Source organism: Sorghum bicolor, chromosome 7 (assembly GCF_000003195.3).
Source record: "Sorghum bicolor cultivar BTx623 chromosome 7, Sorghum_bicolor_NCBIv3, whole genome shotgun sequence".
NCBI lineage: Eukaryota > Viridiplantae > Streptophyta > Magnoliopsida > Poales > Poaceae > Sorghum > Sorghum bicolor.
Window position 1 is genome coordinate 38,151,916 of NC_012876.2, and position 24,756 is coordinate 38,176,671.

Below are 24,756 nucleotides of genomic sequence, written 5' to 3' on the forward strand. Positions count from 1 at the left end.
ACATCATATTAAGCAACCATTGAAAAACTATGTCTTTACTATTTCTTTAATATTATGTTAGTGCACAACAAAGACTTTCTTGGTGCAATGCAATTTGTTGCTCTGGTTTGCGACAACAAAGAGATACAATCGAGTTTTTGAAGACCACTTTATTGTTGGCTTCAGAGCAATATCAACTTGGGTCATGTATGGTAATGGTAGTTTGGTGCTAGTGGGGCGATCGGTGTTGGTGGCTAGTGGTGTGTTTATTGTAGCTACCAATAAAAGTAGTGTAGAGATGGGGCCAACACTTTACTTTGGAGAGTTAGATGGCTGGCTAGGAAGAGCATCTAGGACCTTGCACCAAAGGTGTATGCACTAGTGACTAAAAGAGGTCTAGAGGGTGCACTGTGATGGAAGCCTTTAGTAATAACAAATGGCCATAGGATATTCAAGGCGTCATCTCCCTGTAAGTAGTAATGGAGTACCTAGAGCTTTGGGATATAATTTTTGATGTGGTACTTCATGAAGGTGTACCTGACAGACATATTTGGAGGATATCCAATACTAGTCCATATAACACAAAATCTGCTTATGATGCTCTTTTTCATGGTGCCATCCACTTTGAACCTTCTGAATGAATACGAAAGTCATAGGCTCCACCAAAGTGTCGCTTATTCATGTGGCTAGTGGCACATAACCGATGTTGGATAGTAGATCGACTAGTCAAGCGAGGGCTCCCCCACCATGACCGTTGCCTCCTATGTGATCAGTATGAGGAAAGCATCCAAGACCTCTTGATTGGATGCATGTTTGCCAAACATTTCTATTTTCCCCTTCTTCGGCAGGTCGACCTCTCTACCTCGCTCTATATCCTAGTGATACATCTCTAGATGAATGGTGGGGCCAAAGCGGAAAAGGGTGGTTATAGGTGATGTAAAGAAATGGCTAAATTCTATTATTATCCTTGGATCCTAGTATTTTGAGGCACCGTAATGACCATGTGTTCAATGGAACTTCTCTAAACACTAGAGTGTTGCTTTGGAGGAGGTAGGGTGGTGGAGTCTAGCACGGGCAAAGGGGTCCACCCTGCTCACTACTAGGGAGAGAGGTTAGATTGTGCTCTTGCCATTCTGGTTTGGTCTTGCCTTTATGTAATAGGGATTAGGATCAAAAGCTTCTAGTTGGATGTGTGTGTGTGTGGTGGGGAGTCTGCATGACTCATTCTCATTCTTCTTGTATCAATATCAGTATAATGATACGTAGCTCTTATGCGTATTTGAGAAAAAAGTATAACTATATTTTGCTAATGATGTATGTTGTGTATTGTTGACCAATAGGTAAACCATATTTGTTATTATTATTGCTGTTTTTTCTACTATAAGTAGCCTACTAAGGTCTTTCACGGCGTATGGCTAAAGTGATACTTGAAATGGAGAGAGAATGTTTGAGCATCACTTTCCACATCAACAAGTGATGCATATTAGGGGGTGTTTGGTTTGGTTGGTAAAGTTTAACAGGTACCTACCATTTATTTGATAAATAATGTCCAATCATAGATTAATTTAGCTCAAAAGATTCGTCTCGCAAATTACTCTCTAGTCATGTTTTTAGTTTCGTAAATAGTTTATATTTAGTACTTCATGCATGTGTCTAAATATTCGATGTGACGAGCGGTAAACTTTACCGGGCCAAACCAAACAGGGCCTAAGCTACAAAAACACGAAGCAGATCATCTATTGCGCTAGTGCTCCCAATAATAAAATACTCTTGATGAAGTTAGCAAGTGATTATTTTTTTTACACAAGTATTGGATGGAGAGAAAAGTTACCCTATCTCATGTAGTTCATAATAGCTGCAGATGGCTGCGGTGACTTATTTTTATACAATGTAGCTCCACTGAACCGATGCTTGTTTACTCAACGTAGGATCCACTATTTTCTAGGCATCGCTACTACATTATGAATGACTTAACTACTTAAGGGCTAGTTTAGTATAGCTCCACTCGAGCCTTTTTAAAACTTATTTTATGAAGCCCTACAAATATTTAAAATATAGATGGATTATGATAAAAAAACTCACTCCTGTGTTTATTGTTGGGTATTTTAAACGCAAACAGAAAAATCCGCAAGCGCACGGATACCGATGTAGTTTCACCCGGGAGTATTCCAGAGTATCGATTTTCCACAGGGAACGTGAGTGTACTAATTAAGATTCAATATCGCCCAAGGATAACTATATAATTATTTTTCGTGAGAAGAGAGGAAGTTTCCTGAGAGTTCTCTAGTTGATCTAAGAATCAAGAATTACTTCAAAGATTATTTATTTCGGGACATCAGAACACTAACCACAGAAAGAGATGAGAAGGGGGCTAGGAAGCTCTGACTACGGTCCTGCAAACACCGATCCAAACGAGGTGGAATACGTCGACCGTTAGGGCTGTCACTACCCTAGGGCTACCACAACAATCCGCAGGATTGGGTGCAATTCGTAATTGCAAGACTAAACACCACGTCTAATCTATTAATTACTACTCTAGTGTTATAAAGACTAGAGCACTTGATGCAAGCGGGAATCCAATAAATAACTTGAATGTAAATAAAAGTAATTAAAGAACTCAGGAATTATGAATTGAAGAACTTGGAGAACGATGAAGAACGAACCAGTTGCAGCAAAAGTATAATGTTGAGGAAGATCCGACAGATCCGACTCCTCCTCCGCTCTCCTCTTCTCTCTCCCTATTTTCTAGATTACAACTAGAACTAACTAGAACTAGAACTAGAGGAACTAGAACTAGAACTAGATGAACTAGAGGGATCCTCTCTACTTGGATGAATAATTGAAACCCTAGCTTTGATTCTGTAGAAGAGGTATCATCTCCAGGGGCCAGGGGGCCTTGCTTATATAGTCTTTTCAGATGAATCTGGGCCGTCGGATCAAACCGACATTAATCGCATGGTTTTCCTTGATCGCTTAGGTCGGTGGAGCATGATCCCCGAAAAGGACTCTGATTGGGCACAGAAGGTGTGCGGGCGCCCTGGGCCAGGCCCCGTTCTGCCTCCGCTTCGTTCCCGTGGCTTCTAGAGTCTTCTAGATGATAGAAAATTGCACGGCACGTTAATATCTCAATGTAAACCTGACGTGTGGGCCTTTCTTCCGTATTTCCTGATAACCCCCTGCAGAAATAGACAAACACCAAAACTCGTGGAATTCTGTCAGATAAAACCCTAAATCTGGTTGTTGGTTGCATTTGAATCCTTTTCCATGATTAGTTGACGGTTAAATGTGAGCATTAAGGACCGCCAACAAGCCCCCCAAGCTTAACCTTTGCTCGTCCCTGAGCAAAGATGAACTCAAGAGTTTCTGCAATGGTTTCATACCTTAAAGATACACATGCGTTCAAACAAGATCTCATCTCTGAGTTAGGGTAAACTGTTAAGATTTAAACTTACTCATTTTACCTTCCACCATGGGGCTTGCAACCGTCACCTGTATCTTGAGCAGTTAAAAGATAGAACGGTCTAGTGAAGCGCCATGTCTCTTATTCTTGATCAACTATAGCTCTGGAGTTTTTGCAGATTTTCAAAATAAAACTCAGAGATTCCTTGTATGACTCTCAATTCTCTCTTTTGTGGTATTTCTGGATCCTTACCAAGGCAGTAATGTTGTATGCCTTCTCTCAAAGTATGTGGTATTTTTGGTATGAGGCATAATGGCATTGCCTTCTCTCTCACCCTACTCTAATAAGGTTTTGATATCTGGAGCTCATAGGTGGGAGATAGCTAATACATACTTACAAGACATTTATTGCATAGTCAAACCATGGATCCAAAAGAACAAGTCAATAAGTCAAATCAAGATGTGCATGTGTGGCGAATGAATGGTGTATGGTGATGATGGTGATAACAATGGTGAAAGTCTAATTCTACTTGTGCTCTTTTGAGGGGATACATACCTTTCTTGCTCTTTTGAAACTTTTTGAGGAGAATGAGATGCTCTATATTTTCTTTTTCTTTTCTCTTAGGTGGGTATCTTGTACCCCTAATTCTACTGTCGGACACTTGTCCATTTTTACCTCTCGTCTCACTTTTCTTTTCTTTCGAGGTTCCAGGCACTTGCCTCTTTTTATTTCCTCGTATCTTCTTTTTTTCAGAGCACTCACCCTCTTGGAATAATGTAGCAAGTAGTAGTAACCAAAATATCTCGAGTATTTATTTCACTGGGAAAAGCAGGAATGTGATAATGTTTTTGGCTATTCTCTCCCGTATAGGAGTAGAATAATTTTGGGTGAATCTGGAGATGGAAATGAGTGGATGTATGTGGATGCGTACTTCCAGAGTAAAAGCAGCATGTATGAGTGCAAGTGAATCTTGATTTTACCCGTATGACAAGCTCCTAAGGGTCTACACAGCTTGACCACACTCAATGCTCATAAGTAGTAAAAAGTAAATGTATGGTTCATAGTCTAATAAGCATGTATATATGGATGTGGTAGGATTTTAAACTCTCATCATACAGGAACTCATCATGCAACATTTTAAAGATTTTCAAAGATAAAATTCTCTAGAATTCTAGTATCTCTAAGAACAGATAAACAACAGCTCAACCTTCCCATATCGTATCCGTTAACGACTTAGACTTTAGATAAACAACAGCTCAACCTTCCCATATCGTATCCGTTAACGACTTAGACTTTAGATCAAGTACTCTTCCCACAAGTTCAGGTTTAGAGCAAATCTTAATTAATAACAGTCATGCCTAAACTTGAGAGAGATATCAATTTTGAGAACTAGTCATGGCAAAGCAACTATTCATCATTTCCATGTGAGAGCTTATCATAATGGTTCATAGCAAACTTTATTTATTTATTTATTTAGCAAACTAAGCAAAGATATATATATAAGCACAAAACCTTTATTTGGGTTTTTATGATTATGCATCTTTTTATTATTTGAGTAAAGTATAAATGTGAGTAGAACACTTAGCTGGATAAATGTGGGTGCTCTCCCCCAAGCTGGATTTTGACGTAATTTCTCCTGATGTATCTAGCAGGTGGCGGAGGTGTATTTGAATGTCGGCAGCACCCTATCAGTGATTAGGATGTCCTCCGTCTGATAGTCTTCTTTGATCCTTGAATTCTGTGGAGCTCAAATAGACAACAAAGCTTTATGGAACTAGTTAAGTGTTAGCATAAATATATAGCCTTTATCATGTTGAGCCTCCTCAATAAATGTTACACTCTTTGGTAGGATCATAAATTTATTTTTATGTTTTCATTTTTATAGCACATAAATATATTTATTTTATTTTTATGCCACCACAGTGAATGTACTTATGGGTTTTATGCCATGAGCATACTCACATGGGGCTTACTATTTTTAACATTTTTATTTTCTTTTCAAGATGATATGAACCTGATTAACTAAGCAAACTATTTTAAATAATTGAAAGGAAAAGGATAACTACCAAGTTTACCTCTTGGCATGGCGTTTGGTGTTTTTAAGTCCTCTGAACGGGACTCTCCGTTTTCTCAATCGTCCTGGGATTCGCTGGATGGCGTAGTCAGTGGTTCCGGCGGCGCCTGCTCTTCATGTATAACTATCTTCTCTCTACACACCTAACTCGGTGCTACGGTCTCCCCACGATAGTTCTATTCAAGTTGTATGTCTTCAGACCTTATCACTTCTCCTTCGTAGTCTGCCCATCCGTCCTTGATGATTTGCCTCCTGTGGTTGCGGTTGCGTCGTCTTCTTCTTGTCCTGACCTCTCTGGTTCCAATGTAGAAGATTGCTTTAACGGTGCTGAGGAACGGTCTCCAAGGTTGATGGGTTGATCGTACTCATCTTCTCCCATGTCAATAACCTTAAAATCTTTCGAAATGTCTGATCTGCCATTTGGAGCTGAATGTATGTCGGTTTTAGGGGCATGGTTCCGAACAGGAGCTGATAGGTGACTGCGGCCATTATGTTGACGCCTGACCCGGTGTCGCAAAGCGTCTTCTATAAGTTGTATCTATTAATGGAGCACTGGATGCTTGGCATACCTGGGTTGTCCTATTTGGTCAGGAACGATGACTTAAGATGACGATCTTGACCTCCTTGAACTGTAGTGACCATCTTAGCTGACTCGGTCCACACTTGCTTGTTCCTGTTCCTCCTGTTGGTCCTCTTCCTTGGTTCATGTTGGGATTGCTTTGAGATTTGTGTAGTCTTGTTCTTGAAGGAAAACATCTCCTACCTCCCCTTGATGTAGAAACTGATCTTGGCAGCACTAGCATAGATTACAGCTCCAAAGGTGTTCAGGAATGGCCTCCCTAGGATGATGTGTGCCCTCTCATCAATACCAGTCTCTATCACCACGAAGTCTGCTGGGGCGTACAAGGCACCAACTCGGACGCAGAGGTTCTTCAATATTCCCTTTAGGAAACTTAGCGTCCGATCTGCAAGCTGCAAACACATGGTTGTTTCCAATAAAGGATATGTAAAGAATTTTTCATAGAGTACCCTGGGCATAATGTTGACGCTGGAGCCAAAGTCGCAGCGTGCTTTTGGGAAGTCCACCATGCCGATGGAGATAGGGATAATGGGGCGTCCTAGATCGCCTCTCTTGATTTTGTTGAGGATGGTTATAGTAGTAGTTGTTGTTGTTGTTGATGTAGTTTACGTCCTCAAGCATCTCAGGACAGTGATTGCCTGAGTGTCCAGTATCTCCAGTGTGTTTGTGCTCGTAAATCTAGGTTCTTCACTTGGTGTAGTCTGGGAGTTGTAAAACTCCTCCATATTTTACTCAAAGTGTACCTGCTCATAGTGACAAGGCAGAGATCAAGCGCATGGGCCTTGTTGGTGGAAAACACCAACAGAACCAAAAGTGTATTTGTTTTTCTCTAACCTTAAGCATAGTGAGCAAGACAAAGTTGATGGATAATAAGATCATGAGTGTAGCATTTAAAGCATTTGTCAGATCAGATCACTCAACCTAATGGAAGGATAATCTATCTATACTTATGTTTTTTATATCTTCCAAAGATTGCGTGTGAAACATTTTAGTTCATATGATTAAGAGTGTGGGATCACAAAGGTGGAAGAACTAAACATATTGAATCGATTGGATTGGTTAATCAAGAGTTGTAAATCATACATGTTTGTCTTTTATTCATGTGAACGCTAGAATCAAGGAGAAGCTTATAAAAGTGATAGTCAAGTACCTTAAGATGTTACCTTACTTGAAGAGTGATGGTACAGTATCACCTTGTGGAAGCTTTCCTTTCTTAGCGGTTGTGCTTCGTGTTTGTGGCACCCTCCATGGATCATCTCTTGTGAGCTATGCCTTCCTTGTATAAATTCTTAACCTTCATGTGTCTCTCTCTTTGTCTCCAATGTGGGTTTATCTCAGGACTTCCCAGGTCGATATTGAAAGTTTTCCTGCAGGGGTTAGTCCAACAAAATATCCAATATCTACTATAGCATACTATCGGCTCAAAAATCAACCTAGACACCATGTCTAATTTGATTTAGAATGGCATTTTAACCTAAGCACCATGCTTAATTTAAAATCCTTTGGAAGTAAGATCATCATTCCTAAACTAAGAACCATGCTTAATTAAGAGATAAATGAAACTACTCCAAACCTAGACATATACTAAAGCAAAAAAAGGTAGCATGAGAGCATTTATAAAGATCTACTCAAGTGGAGATGAAGTAGTGTGATTAGTATTTAACAAATTGAGCATGTCTCAAAGGTAGGGACAACCAACACAGCAACATGGCAAAGGATGTTTTTATGTAAAGTATTCCCCCAAGCTTGAATTTTGCAAAATTCAAGTTTGGATGAATTTAATTCAATGTTGTATGATGATTGGTTGGACATACCTTGTGCTTGTCATTCATCCGATCTTCTTGCTCCAATTCTGGAAAGGTTAGTGACAAGAATACCCGAAGGAATTTTTTTACAATTATCCTTATATGCTCAATACACAAGGTAATGTTGCAAATAATTAAAAGCTCATGTTACGATCTGATCAGTGCTTATTTTAGGACACTAAGCTTGTCCTTGGGAAACCATCAATTTATGTCGGTGAAGTGGTTTCCCCTCCAACGCTGACCTATATCAGCTCAACGAGATCTGCAATATTTATTATAGACATATGCATCGACAACCGCCCTTTTAAAGTTTTTATAAATAGAAAGGAAGAGGGGGTTGGATATCTCGAATGTGGTGATGTTGGAGAGACCAAAAGATTGGGAAGATGTTGCATATGAGCATGGAGTAAACGAAGTGGCTATAAAACAAATTCTATGCTCATTAATGCTTGGAGTGAAATCCATGTGGTGTGGTGAAAATGGTAAGGTGAGTATGATAAAAAAGGAAAAGAAAAAGGATACACGGACGACTTGGTTCGAAACTAGCACAGCTACCGTTCCCCGGCAACGGCGCCAGAAAGCTTGTTGGGTATTTTAAACGCAAACAGAAAAATCCGCAAGCGCACGGATACCGATGTAGTTTCACCCGGGAGTATTCCAGAGTATCGATTTTCCACAGGGAACGTGAGTGTACTAATTAAGATTCAATATCGCCCAAGGATAACTATATAATTATTTTTTGTGGGAAGAGAGGAAGTTTCCTAAGAGTTCTCTAGTTGATCTAAAAATCAAGAATTACTTCAAAGATTATTTATTTCGGGACATCAGAACACTAACCACAGAAAGAGATAAGAAGGGGGCTAGGATGCTCTCACTACGGTCCTACAAACACCGATCCGAACGAGATGGAATACATCGACCGTTAGGGCTGTCACTACCCTAGGGCTACCACAACAATCCGCAGGATTTGGTGCAATTCTAGGTAATTACAAGACTAAACACCACGTCTAATCTATTAATTACTACTCTAGCGTTATAAAGACTAGAGCACTTGATGCAAACGGGAATCCTATAAATAACTTGAATGTAAATAAAAGTAATTAAAGAACTCAGGAATTATGAATTGAAGAACTTGAAGAACGATGAAGAACGAACCAGTTGCAGCAAAAATATAATGTTGAGAAAGATCCGACAGATCCGGCTCCTCCTCCGCTCTCCTCTTCTCTCTCCCTATTTTCTAGATTACAACTAGAACTAACTAGAACTAGAACTAGAGGAACTAGAACTAGAACTAGATAAACTAGAGGGATCCTCTCTACTTGGATGAATAATTGAAACCCTAGCTTTGATTCTGTAGAAGAGGTATCATCTCCAGGGGCCAGGGGGCCTTGCTTATATAGTCTTTTCAGATGAATCTGGGCAGTCGGATCAAACCGACATTAATCGCATGGTTTTCCTTGATCCCTTAGGTCGGTGGAGCATGATCCCCGAAAAGGACTCTGATTGGGCACAGAAGGTGGGCGGGCGCCCTGGTCTCTAGGGCGGGCGCCCAGGGCTAGGCCCCGTTCTGCCTCCGCTTCGTTCCCGTGGCTTCTGGAGTCTTCTAGATGATAGAAAATTGCGCGGCATGTTAATATCTCTATGTAAACCCGACGTGTGGGCCTTTCTTCCGTATTTCCTGATAACCCCCTGCAGAAATAAACAAACACCAAAACTCGTAGAATTCTGTCAGATAAAACCCTAAGTCTGGTTGTTGGTTGCATTTGGATCCTTTTCCATGATTAGTTGACGGTTAAATGTGAGCATTAAGGACCGTCAACATTTATTCTGAGTCATGAGCTTAAAAATGGTCCATCTCTCCTGCAAAACCGTTGTTGCTTACATAGAGCATCTCCAACAGTTTGTCATTTTTTCTTTGCCATTTGTTAGAGTTTGCCAACTCTGGAAAGCAAATGGGAAGGAGAAAAATAAGACATCTCTAGGAGTTTTGCAAATCTGACTTGCCATTTACCAAAATGTGGACCCAACTATCGAAAGTTTTCACGCGCGGTCTCAGTCCGTTCGCGGGCTTTCTTCGCGCATTCAGAAAGTCGGTCGCCACTCGCGTTGAGGAAGTCTGCCGCCACTCCCGTTGATGCGCTCGAAGAAAACGAGAAAGAAGAAGAAGGAGACGAGCCAGCGTAGGAGGCGCGGGAACGCCGGCGAGTCCGGGAGCGGGCAGCGCAGGAGCATGTGTAGCACCCAGTTTTAAGAACAAAACCAGATACACACCATATGTGAGCCCAGGAAGTCAAATCTCACATATAGCCACAAATAGGGGTAATATCAATAGACAATGCTTATATATAACAAACTTAGTATAAAAGATATAACCTTAGATAGCAAACAGCGGAAAGACACTCCGTTCTTCAGGCGAAAGCTCCAAATCCACAGGGACAACTGACTGGTTGAGCACAAGCCTAAACTCTTCTCCAAACTAGCAATCTGGTACCCATCCGGGATTTTTATCCAAATAAAATGTAAAGGCAAGCGTAAGTACATCTCGTACTCAGCAAGAATAACATAGGGTTCATGAGGCTCAAAGACTAGACACTGGTTTAGCTGCATGTAGCTTTTAGTTGTCACAATTTTAGCATTTGAGTAGCATCAAGTTGTCGAGTCCCAAAGCAACTCATGATCAAGTAAAGTGAATAAAGAATAGCATAAACAACATATTAACAACAATAACTTTAATGATTTGCCATTAGTGATTATTTATTCTGTATTGGTCCAAGGCCGCTCGTGATCGTGAGCACGGCTGATATATCAGTTTTACACTCTATAGAGGTTGTACACTTTCACTGTGAGTCGTGATTTACCCTTTCGCCCGAGGTAGCTAATCTCTTAACCCCCTTCCTAGGGAGGCCGGCAGGGTTCACTATGAAGCCTTTCAAAGGTTCGTCTAACAAGTTTCATTAGTCAATCCATGTGATTCACCCGCAAGAATCCATGGTCTGCTATTCCCCATTTGCGCCACAAGGGTAACCACTAACAAGCTAGAAAAGGTTCTCATACTGAGCTAAAGCTAGAGCCATGTAGCCCTCACAGTTGTTCTGTATGTCTCAGATGGTTAGATACAGATAAGTCCTTATGGAGAGAAACTAGAGCACCATAAGATAGCCCAATGCTCCAGCCCTCTTTACCAAAGTTGCTAAAAAGTCCTCTTTTAATGTTTATTGCATATTCCATTAATCAAATTACAAGATCATGGTTTAGTGGAGCACTAGCATAAGCTACCCAATACAAAACCATAGGTGACAAGGTATAAGATCAATACTAGGAAATCCTTAGCAAGAAGACACATGCAATATGAATTGTGTGATTAAAGTTATTAGGAAACAAGGATGATCCCATGCTATACTTGCCTTGAAACTCAGATCCTTCTTTTAGTTCCAAACCTTCCACAAAATGCTTCTTGATCACCACGTAAAAGCTCACCGACTAAACTCAGTCATCACATCAACAACAATCATCCAGAGGCAAACATACAAAGCAAACAAACCTATAATTAGAACAATACACCAACAGTAGAAAATAAAGATGAAAAGTTTATAAAACAAATCTACATCGCACTACGATCACATAGACGTAAAGATCACGAAAATCGGAGCTATAACGAAGAAGTTATGATTTTCCTAAGATTTTCTTTAGAAAAATAATTAATTAAATAGGATCACGAAAATAAAAAGTTGTAAACTTGTAAAACAATAAGACTAACCTGTAGATCTTGTGATTACGAATCTAACGCAATTTGAATGGATCAAATCGGAGTTAAAAGGAATATTTTATGAGCAATATAAAACCAGTGGCAAACTTGTAATTTTCTGAAAACGTATTTTGAATCTAAATAAAAGAAAATACGCCTTTGAAATAAGAAAATACATTATTGAGACTACGCTATGGACTGCGGGTCCTATACTTGAAAATTGTAAGGGCTCTTTTGCAAAGTTATGGCCGAAGGGGTATCCTTCGATTTAGGCCGTCGAATTTCATTTGGACGGTTGAGATTAGATCGGGGGTGGGGAGATGGGAGTGGCCCGCTGGAGTTGAAGGGGATCACGGCGGCGCCATTGCCAGAGTCGGTTGGTGCTCGTTGACTTGGTGTTTTAGGGCACGAGAAGATGAACCAAAGACACAGGGGCGTAGAGAAGCTTACTGCGATCTTACCTAGGGCCAAAACGAAGTCGAGGAGCGGTCGGAGCGTGCTTGCGATGAAGGAAGGCGGACGATAGCTTTTGCAAAAGATCGGCGAAGTCAAACGGAGTGCAGAGAACACGAAAAGGAGAAAGAACGAGTTTGGCGACTTCGCCAGAGCGAGGAGAAGGTCGGCAAAGGGCTCACGGGATCATAGACGGGATGTCGCGGCGTTTCGAGCTTGGCGCAGATCTCGGCGGCGTTTTGGGACTAGGCTAGGGCGACTGCTCGTTCTAGGGTTGGGGTAGGGGGTCTAGACGAGGCCAAGGCCGCTATTTGAGAGGCTCACGTCTTGCGGAGCAAGCCAACCGGGGAAACCGCGCGGCCGGTGCTCGATCTCGTGGTAGAGTCTGGCTTAGACACGGGGTGGAAGAAAGATCTGACCGGTGGGCCCCACCTGTCTGCGACTCAGGTCGCGGGACCCGCTTGTCAGCGACCGCAGCGGAGAGGGGAGGCGCGCGGCTGCTGGGCTGCTCCGCAGTGGGCCGAGGAAGCTCCTGGGCCGCGTGGGAGAAGGAAAAGAAAGGGGAGAAGGGAGCAGGCCGCGGGGGAAGGGGGAGGTGACTAGGCCGGGGCTTCTGGGCCTTCGGGCCAAACCAGAGGGGAGAGTTCTTCTCTTTTTATTTTCTGTCCCCCTTTTTCTTTTAAAAACAAAACCTATTTCAAAACATTTTCAAAACCAAATTTGAATTCCTTTTAAACTTTAGCCAAACCACTCATCACAATAAATCAAATGCAAAGGCATGCATGCTCAACAAGTTGCTAGCTCCTATGGTAAATTTTAATTTAAAGAAAAATATTATTTTTTCTATATTTCATGGGCACAAAAATACACAATTTAACATTCTATCCTATTTTGGAAAATTGCAAATTTTGGGGTGTTATAGCATGGCTCGCGTGTCAGCGAGCGTGGCGGTAGAGGACCGGAGCGCGGCGAGCAGCAACGCGAGCAGTGCGGCGCTGAGACCATCGCGCAGCGGGGGCTCCCAGAAGGCGACGAGCGCGTGCCGCGTCTCGTGGAGCGGGACGGAGCAGAGCAGCGCCCACTGCAGCGGGCGGAGGAAGTTGGCGAGCAGTAGGTAGAGGCCGTAGAGCACGAGCAGCGGCGCGGTGGCGAGGCCCGCGAGCGCTATGGCGATGTAGAGGAACGCGGCAGATCGGTGTTTGCCAAGTCACGGACGGACTTGCATAAATGCCAATCCTTTCCTTGGAAATTGCCAAGTTTCCAAAAATGCAAAACCAATATGTAAAACTGTTGGAGAGGTGTTTTTGCGAATTTTGGCAAAAATCAAGAATGCAAAAGCAATATGCAAAACTATTAAAGATGCTCTTAGGGATAAAAGTGGTGTGGATAATTCTCCGAACTGATCCGATTCAAATCCAAATTTTGAGGATATAGAGAAGAAATTTTAATATATGTACGGATATGGATAATCCGAATCCGATTGTCTGTTGATACGGGATAGGATATGGAATAGGTAAAATCGGGCTGATATCCGTAAATTCTATGTGGATTATCTAATGTTTAAAATAGGATATCTAAAAATTTCTCTCCCTAGACAAAAGAATTTGGAATTTTAAAAAGTTTATTAGTTGAGAACTCTTATTTTGTGAGGTTGTTTGATGTTCTAATTTTTAAATTAAGAAATTTGCTAGATGCTATTATTTATTGGCTGATGACTTATTATTTTTAGTGAAGATATCATGTTAAGTATAAATTATCAGTGTGAGAGCCGCAACATAGAATACAATGCAAGGTTATTATCTATGAGAGATTTTCTTGCCCTAAAAAAATGTCTCTTTCTTGTATGATCTCTTTTTTTAAAACTTCCTTCTATGGCGCTCAAACGAATTTTCATTCCTTCTACGTCCTTTCATCCATTTTCATCACTTAACGGTGTTAAGTGGAGGATAAAAAAATCATAATACCCCTGTCATTGAAATTTTTTTCACAAAGTTTGGTTTATTTCTTGTATAAATGAAAACTTTGAGCACATGTCATGCTTTCCAAATATTTATTGTGATCCAAATATATATTGTTATAATGTCTAAATTGTCAATTTATTTGTTTACTATTACTCAAAATATACAAGAAACAAACCAAACTTTGCGAATTTTTTTTGACGCTAAGAGCATTATGGTCTTTTTACCCTCTACTTAACAACGTTAAGTGTTGAAAATGGACGGAAGACCATGGAAGGAATGAAAGTTCGTTTGAGGGTCATAGAAAGAAGTTCAAAAAAGAGGCCATACAAGGAAGAGGTATTTTTTGAGGGTTATACGATTAAATCTCTCATTATCTATTGCCTATTCTTGTTCTTTACTAAATCAATTCTTAACAAGCATATAACTCTCTATGAATGCACATGTTACTCGACTATTAAGATTCATCTCTAATTCGGTTCCACGCCATATCCATACCAGTTCTGATTACCAAAAAATCCGCATCCATATCCACATCCGTGTATTATCCACTCAATACCAAATCCGATGAAGAAAAACATATTAAGATATGAAAAAGATATTATTCGCACTGAGGTCCGTTTTTATCCCGCTTACTTCTCCAATCCTACCTAGCATTCATCCTATTATAAAAACATGTTGCCAGCGGTTAGGACCTTTTCCTCTCCGTCTCTCATAACCAATATGGTAGATGAAAGTAGAAGAACAAATAGACACAAGATAGGGAGACTATTCTTTATTTCTCTAAATATTGGTAATTACAACATAGAGCTCCCATGTATATATAGTCCTGCCAAGGCCTAAGAGTTTTGGTAAGAGCCGACATACAAACGGACTAGGATTAGGATTCCTCTTCTTTTCCTTCTAGGATTAAGTCTGTATGTTTTACAACACTCTCCTTGGGCGATTACCACGATCTGTACATGCCGCATTAAAAACTCCATCCAAAAACTCAATAGGAAAAACGGTTCTTGGAGAAAAGAGTACGTCGCATTCGTTAATTGCATTGCACATGTTGTCTCGTTAAAAACCTTGTGTGAGAAACCTTCAAGTAAAAACTCACATAGACAAAAAAAAAAGTACAACAACTAACCTTCATGGTCATGTATTCTTCAGGATATTCTATTCTTCATGAATAGATATTTATCTTCATGATTTATGCATAAAATTTAATGTTTTAGCAAATATAATCTACTTGATCTTTGTAATCCTAGTGGTTTACCTTCAAGGTAGATTTAATAAAAATATGTTCCCCCTCATAATGTCAAATTTTGAACTTTATTGTTCAAATCATACTGTTCATAAATATGTGCTTAATTAATGGTATGTAGTACCACAATACTATATCTTTAAAAAAGTTGGCTCATAATTCTTCTATGAATTATATGGGTATAAACAAGAGCAATATGCTTCACGTATAAATGACCACTTATTAGTTGTGCAAAACAAAGAAAAATTATTCTTCAGGGTAATAAATCCTTTCAGAGGATTATAGGGGTAAATAACTAATAATATTCAATATCTTCTAGATAGTGCATCAAACTTATAATTCTTGTTTAGTAGATTTTAAATTATATATTCTACAAATTTTTAGGATTTTGATTACACCACTAAACAATAAATCCAATCTTGTATTTGGCATTTAGGGGATAATTCAATTACCAAATTCATCATTATTCTTATACCTTCTATGGTATTTAGAGGATATCAAAACTTTATTGCTAGCTTTACAATATACACTTTCTGAGTGCTTTTATGATATATCCATGATATTTAGAATTTCTCATTTTATTTTTTCTCGGGTCTATATTCACTTCAGGGATTAATGGTGCTTGTTAAGAATCCACTGGTAAATCCATCGTAGATTAAATCCTTCAAGGATGTTTTCATTCTTAGCGAATAATATTTCTCTTCTATGAGATATATTCTCTACTACATGAGAGATTATTATGTGATATACATAATAAAATAGTGATATTCACTACAAGGTCATTTAATGACTCTTTTCCTTCTAGGATATGCTTTTCTTGAGACTTCAATATTCAAACAGGAATATATATTCTACCTTAGACTTCTTAATACTTAGTATGAGATTGATTTTGATATGTTGCGACTTCTATTCTTCAGGAACTATATGGATTTTCCAAATCTACTTACTAACTGCATATTTCATATTTATTCATTTTATTTGCCAGAGATATTGCAGAACATTTACTTCTTCTTAGTAGGAGATTTAACCTCAATTGCTTTCTTCATTGACCCGATATAATCGCATCAAGCGACTTTACCATAGATTTTGTTTTCTGGATCTATTTTTTCATTAGAGAAACATTTGCAATTATAGAGGTAATGTTGTCGACAACTATTATTTTCTCCCAATATTCTCATATTGTGAGATTATCCTATCTCTTTGTTATTTTCTTAACAAGAGATAATTTATTGTTCTGCATATCCAACACTATGATGTGTGCTTAATATGTTGGATTTCATCTTCATGATGATTCTCTTCGTGAGATGCCTAACTTTCGTCAAGAGGTGTTCTCTTTGTGAGAATGAAGAAGTTTATTCTTATTTCATTTAACAAGTATACACTAAACTAGAACCCACAGGCATCCCCGTAGATTTTAACTTCATAGTATACACATTTAGTTTACTACTAGTAAACTCAATTTCTAGTTTATAACTTCATTTTACTCCTCTTATTTTTAAAAATATCTGGCATATGCTCTGCTTCATGCTTCACAAGAGCATTAGTCAAACTATTGTTTGATTTAGTGCGTGATACTATTCTTGCTTCAAGCTTCAAGAAATATTTTCTCTTAAGATCATTTTCCTTCAATGAAAATAATATTTGGCATTCAACATAGATTTTATCTCACCCTAATGCCAATATTAAATCTTTAATAGCATACTTCAAAAGAAATCCCCAATCATGGGCTTAAAATAATTTAAATTCATGTATCTCCAACTACAAGTTGAGGCCCATTCATATATGCTATGATAAAATTTTATGTAAAATATTCACAGACATATTTAAATATGGAGTTATTATACATTATATGCCTAGAATTCATAAAGTGCACTTAAGAATATTCAACATTCTACAAAATTAAGGATGTTCTCTCCCTAATTTGCACATATCATAATTTATAAAACTATTTTATTATCTAGCTTCTTTATTCTTTAGCCTAAAAATTATTCCAAGACTCATACATAAAAAAAACATATACTTCAAATGTATCAGCGATGTCGACGTAGAGTTTTTCGTACTAATAACGTGTTATAAATAAGTTGCCAGCGGTTAGGACCTTTCCCTCTCCGTCTCTTATAATCAACATGGTAGATGAAAGTAGAAGAACAAATAGACACAAGATAGGAAGACTATTCTTTATTCATCTGAATATTGGTAATTATAACATAAAGCTCCTATTTATTATATATAGTCCTACCAAGACCTAAGAGTTTTGGTAAGAGTCCACATACAAACAGACTAGGATTAGGGTTCCTTCTCGTTTCCTTCTAGAATTAAGGCCCCGTTTGGTTCCTCTTGCTAAATTTTAGCCGGCTAAAATAATTTTAGCTACTCTTGTGTGACTAGTGGGACTAAACTATTTTAGCTCCTTTTTAGTTAGTGTGTTTGAAACTTTAGCTACTAAAGTGACTTAAATTTAGTTGACTAAAATTAAAGGGGAACCAAACATACCCTAAGAGCATCTCCAATGGTTTGCCATTTTCATTTGCTATCCTTGTTTATTTGGCAAAAGCTACAAATTCGATTCTCCAATGGTTTGCTAAAGGACTTGCCAAATTTTGAGGAGTTGCTATCCAGGGGTGCTGCACGCGCAAATTTACGCGCACTCCGCGACTTGCCATTGCGCGAGGAAGCCCACGCCGCCCCTTTTCTGGACTCCTTCCCGCGCGTCTCCAAATCTCCTTGCTCGCCATATAAATCGCCGTGTCGTTCGGCCCATGCCGATGAGATCGAGTCCCTCGTGTCGCTGAACAGATCAAGTTTGTCGCGGCGCCGGTTGATCCCTCACGCCACGGTGGTCATCGCCGCCCCGTCCTCTTGCCTCCGCCGTCCGCGCGACCGTCCTCCATCGTCGTCTGCGCGGCCTCCGTCCATCGTCGTACGTGCGGCCGTCGTCGTACGTGCAGTCGTCCTCTGTCATCGTCTGTGTGGCCTTCATTCGTCGTCGTCCGCACGGCTGTCCTCTGTTCGTTTTCCATGCGGCCTCCGTTCGTCGTCGTACACACAGCCGTCCTCCATCGCTGTCCGCACGGCCTCTGTCCGTGAAGGTATGTTCCTGGAACTAGCCAACTGGGTAGCAGTAGGATAGCAGTACTGATGAAGGCTGATAGTTGTAGAGTTGCAGATGGATTGATGAAGGTATATGTTTATCGTCTTGTGTATGTATCTGCTAGATGGATCAGCTCCTTTATTTGTCCTATTGTGCATGTATCTCTGTTGTACATCTGCTATCGTAATCAGAGACTAGAGTAGCGACAATTGAACGGTTGAAGGATGTGGGCATCCTTTTCTATTTTAACAAGCTCAAATGCCAAACCATTGGAGATACAAGATTATTTGACTTGCCATTTGTTTTAGCCACTTGTCAGAACACAAGATTTGTCAAGTGCAATTTGGCAGAGCAACTCCAGCACAAGTCCCTAAATTAAGCTCTTAAACTTTTATTTACAGGCTATGATAAAAAAAGTAGGAGCTCAAATTAATAACCAACTCCAATAGAAAAAACAGACCAAGTCCTTATCTCACATGGGACCCACTTGTCATTGACAAATCCTGCATCAACTCCACCATTTGTAATTCTTGTCTTGATTTATGGGTGGAGAGAGGAAAGTGGGTGAATATGGGGTTTTGGATGTGAGGGGCTGAAACTATAATTTGAGAGGGCATGGAAAATGGGAGCCTAAATAGGAGGTGGGTTGGAGTTGATTTTTTTAATCAAGTCCCTAAATTTAGAATAGAGACTTGTTTAGGAGGTGGGCTGCCATCCCACAAATTTTGGTAAATCAATGAAAAAACCATTTCCAACAGTTTGCTAAACATGTTTGCCAAAAATCTGCAGTTGCCATCGTCGGGTGCCATCGACTAGATCGCGGCGCCAGCGGTTGACGAGCACACGACGCCTAGGTCGCGAACAGGTACGTTCGATCTCTGCTGGAAGTCTAGAGTCTCATCTTCCTTGTTCGTATCCCGTTGCCGCCTAGGTCATAGACATGGCGGCGGCGCAGCCGTAGGAAGGCAGAGGAGGCGAGGCGCATGCATCAGTCTCGCTTCACGGCGGCGTCGGACTCGGCACGGCCGCATTCAAATCAACCAGTCACCGACGGGCAAGGCAAGTGCGGCGGTGTCTGGCTGCTGCGGTGCGGGGACCGGAAGCATGTGCTACGTCGCGTACGCGAATCAACCACTGGCCGTATTCTGGACCCCAAAGCGAAGTCCAGATGTATACGTACTCTCTCTATACCCAAAAAAATTGACGTTTAAGACATGATTGTGGTAATTCCATCCCTACCCTTATTAAATATAGGTGCACGTGCTATTTGAATGACAATCTTTTGTAGCTCACTTGGTAAACACACCGCAGCATGTGGTTGGACATCCACGGTTCGACCGCCCAGAGCAGCACTTTTTGAAGCTTTGCATTTTGCATGGCGCTGTGCTCGCGTTTTTGCGTTTATGGCTGCTCGTTTGTTTGCTGCCGACGCTCGCGTTTATCAACTAGTTTGCCTTGCTTGCGTACAAACGACATGGCTTAGCTTGCCTTGCTTCCATCTACTGCTTGCCTACTAGTAAACGCGACATGGCTGGTTTTTTCTTTGGCTTTGATCTCAACATTCGTTTAGAGGATGATAACGACGACAACCTTCTCTTGGATTTGAACGAGCCTGACGAATTAAGATGACGAGCATGCCAACAGACTCCATGGCGGTGCGGCGAGCGGTTCACGGCAGACGAAGGGATACAAGAGCATGCAGCGAAGAGGAAAGGAGCAGGCGAGCGTGAGCGTGATTAGCGAGAGCGTGCGGCAATGCGGAGAGAAACGAGGCGCTGCACATGCAACAGGATGAAGAGCAATTAATAGGGGTAAACGCGTCCAACTGTAGCTCGACAATGCTAAAACGATAAGTTTTACGAAAACGTCGTGGGAGCCCAGGACGTCATGTTTTCAGGGTATGGAGGGAGTATATGGGTTTGTGATCATATACGGATATACGGAAACTATGGATTTGTGAGCATTTCAATCGCGATTTCGCTAAGTTTTATGGTGTATTTGATTGAAAATACAAACCTGACTGCGGTATTTTTTTTGTCATATGGGTGATGGGTCTAATCTGTCCGATATCCTTGAGTTCCTAAAAATCGACTCGCTGAGAGGTGCTCATACATCGTTGTTCGTTTTTGTTACAGTTATGGAGAATGAAGGAGAAGAGTTATTGTCGAGGATTCTTTTGGATGCACAACATGGCCATGTTTCTGGTTTGGATGACATTAATATTCCAATTACTCAGCAAGAAACTCAGACTAGTCCAGAGGTGGAAGATGTTGCGAGTCGTGGTAACAAGGGGACCAAGAGGTCTAAAAATTTTAATATTAACGAAAACGAGCTTATTTGTGAAGGATGGTTGATTGCTAGCAAAGATCCCATCCATGGGGCCAACCAAAACCGTACTGGGTTCTGGGGTAATGTGCATGGTCACTTTGAGAAGCACAATAAGGGCACAACTCCAAGGATGGAGAGTTCAATTCTGCATGCATTGGCTGCATTTCTTTTCTGAACAAAGTACTCATCGTGCGCTTCAACAGCGTTCATTATAGACATCCTGTACCGGAACAAAAAAATTAAAGTTTCGCAACATAAACAATTATTGATCACATAAAACAACTTAATTTGAAATTAAAGTGCACGAACCTTCTACGGAATAATTCGGGACCGTATGTTGGATTGTCAGCCAAATAATCTTGATACATCCTTTCATGGCCGCCTTCTCTGTCACGGTAAGAGCCACCATGTGGTCCTTTTTCCTTGCTAGCAATTAGTAAAATTTGACTAGCCGATAATATCATACAACAATCATCATCATCAGATGATGAATCATCCAATTATCTTTGCGCAAGGGATCTCTTCCGAGACATGATTCCTAATCCAAAAATTTAAAGTGTACAACAAACTTCAATCGCCTATCTACTTCTGAGTTTGATGCATCAAAGAGACATAGAAAACTTCAAGTTGCTGGCGAGCTGCTTCTGTGCTGTCGCTATCACATATTTAGAAAACTTTAATCGGCTATCAATGTTCTACTAATCTTCGTGAAGGAGATCGTTGGGAGTTCGAACTCACCTAATCGCCGGAGTATCACGCACGGAGTAACGCCGGCTAGCCTTCACGCACGGAGCTGCGGCGGCGTCGAGAGAACGGGGACAAGGATAGATGGATCGTTGGTTTCTGTATGGGTAGTTAGGGTGTGGACCTTTATTTTTAATTTGGCAAGCCTAAATGACAAACTATTGGAGATGATTATTTTTTTCACTTGCCAAATCTTTAAGTTACCAAAACTCAAAATATAGCAAATAATTTTTAGCAAACCACGTATAGGACACATCCAACCCCAGGAAAACCCCTGAGTCTGCAAAACCCGCAAACCCGTTGATGCTTGCCCCAAGCCTTCCGACTCCCAACTCTGCTCCAGGCTTGCAGCCGCCTCTGCTCTCGATTCTCCCGCTCTCCCACAGCCCCGTGCTCCCCATTCCGCCGCTTCTTCCCTCCCCAACCTCCCCATCCGCCTTTGGCCGGCAACTGTCGGCCCTCGCCGCCGATGGACTCCCACTCTTCCCCCTCGGCTGCACCGCCGGCCGCCGCTGAAGCGGGGCGGTACACGTACAGCCCAAGGCTGCGATGGCAGCCGGAGGTGGAGGAGTACTTCGCCGCGGCGTACGGCCGCGACCACTTCGCCCGCATCTCCGAGGCCCTCGCGTGAGTACTCTCCCGCCCACGAGTTGCTGCCTCTGGCTGTTGCCCTTCTCTCCTTTGATTGGTTGCTGCCGATTCTAGGATTCCTGTGTTTTAAATCCAGGTTCTAGGGTTCTTATTATCTGTAGCTGTGTAGCGTAGTGTTCTACCTGAGTAGCTCTGCAGATTGATAATGAAATGTAGGCCCCAGCAGAAAACGCAGGTTCTTTGCATATCCCGTGGCCGAATGCTCGAGTATTTACATCAGTCCTTCCATTGGTTAGTATCAGAATGATTCAGAATTAACAAGAAGGATATATGTTTATGTTGTCATGAAATATGAAACGTACTACCTTAGGGATCTAAGCAACGGGCAACCAAGAATACTTGGTTTTATGTATATTCTGAATCTCATGCTGTTGAACACATTCATCACATGAAAATTTGCAGACCTGATGAAACATTTCTGCATTACATGCTTTTCTCAGGTTATAAACACTAAACAAGTCAACTTAGTTCACAGTTAATGTTTAAAGTATTTGGAAGATAAGATGATCACTAGATCAGCACATCAGACGGTTGGTCTGAAGAGACTAGTATTTATGTATGTGATCGGTATCTTTGTTCATAGTTATTCAAATGTGCAATGTCATGTTATAGTCAGTTCTTGGCTTTGACTCACTACATAGTTTTTCTGAAGTATGAACTTCTACGTGCTTACCTTAGCCAATTTGTGTTTAGGGTACTGTTCAGAACTCTGGTGCTAATTTTCAGTTTGTGTTTAGGGTACTTATGCCAAAATCGGTGGTAATTTTCAGTTAGTGATGCTGTTACTGTTATATATGACTAACCATTACTTCTCGGTGCAGGCATCCTTCTTGTTATTCTTGTATTCGTGTCAATACTCTGAAGTCTTCCACTGATGCTGTCATGCATAAACTGATGGATCTAGTATGTGAAAATGAGCTCTCTGCTGCAATCAATGGTGTGGAGGCTGTTGAGCTGAATGGTGGAGAGCAACCACATGAAGGGAGCTCTCTGGTCCACAAGTGCCCCTATGCAGGCCTTGAAAATGTTTTGTTTGTTCAGGGATCAGGACCACATGTGCTGTATTATGGTAGCCAACCAGATCAAGCTGTTAAGGAAGTAGTTGTAAGTCGAAAATGTGCAGAGTCAGTTCTTCGGGGTGCCCAGGTAAATCTTTCTTTTCCTGCATGTGTGCCTATATGTAGCAAACGAGTCTAATGACTAATGAGTAAGAGCCACTCCTAAAATAAGAAAATGATAACCGTCTATGTTTGCCAGCGGTTGTGATCTCAGCAGCTGATATAAATCTACTTGTCAGACATTTGGTGAAACTAGTTCTAAGTTGTCTCGTATCCACTATCACTCCCCTCCAAATTATAATACGGGGCATTGGATTGAATCTGCACCATTTAGACTGACACATGTTGAACACTGGTGGTCACTTCCCTATTTGGGACATTCTGCTGGTTTTGGGAACCTGGTAGTCTTGATATTTTTACAGGATCAAAAAGGAAGTGTAAACTTGAATTAATACCTAACATTGCTGTCCTTTCATGAGCACAACAGCTGCATGTTTTTTGTGCATTCTGTGCCTACTTAGTTCATGATATGAGTAAAATTATTGTTGTTTTCTGATGTCACAAGCTTTATATGCATGTTATGTGGTGAACACTTGTTATATTCTGCTGTATTTGGTCGAACAGGTTCACAGTGTTTAATGTGTTAACCTTCAATAATCAGGCTAATTTACCTTTTGATTTCGTTGAACCCTGAGTATTATAATATTGCATCCTTAACACTCCCTCTTCCCCTCTTCTTTTTGATTCAGAAGTTTTTGTACCCTTTCCTGATCTTGCCAGAATTTTCTGAAGGAATTAGTAATGTTTACTCCTTGGTGTTAAACTGAATAGTGTGCTGCATAAACTTCATTGTTGAAATTCAAATATCATTTTCCTGTTTTCTTTAGGAACTTGCTAATTTTACCTTTATTTATGTTTTCCTTTATTATTTGGATTTTGAAATACCACAATATCCGTGCCACTACACAAGATCATTGTTGTAAATCTCTACTTGTGTTTGATCTTTTCCGTTCGTTGTGTTCAGGTGTATGTTCCTGGTGTTTTAGCTTGTATTTCACATTTACCTTTATGTTTTCCTTTATTATTTGGATTTTGTCCGTGCCACTACACAAGATCATTGTTGTAAATCTCTACTTGTGTTTGATCTTTTCCATTCGTTGTGTTCAGGTGTATGTTCCTGGTGTTTTAGCTTGTAGTTCACATGTTGAAAAGGGTGATAAGGTTGCAGTGTCAGTCGCTATTGAGCAGCCTGTCAAGGAAGATGGCTGGGCTGTGGGCATAACACGAGGAACCGTTTTACAGGGATTGCAATCAGGCAAGCTTGTTTTTCAGTGAATGCTTTTAGTGCTTTTTATATACTTGTTAAATAGACTGATTTTGTTTCCTTTGTAAGTGTCTATTTTCCCTTGAAATAGATGACTGCACTTGGTGTTGTACTGTTGTTTTAGGTTGTGCTGCAAGGTTTTTTGATTGATAGAGGTGGCATATTCAATGAACTATTGACATACACAATGTTGCAGATGCACATTATGAAGAAAGGACGGGTTTGTACATTGGTCAAGGGACCGCTGCAATGTCAAGGTCTGCACTATTTCGTGTTCCTCATGGGATTGCAGTAGAGATGACTGAGAGTTGAGCCAG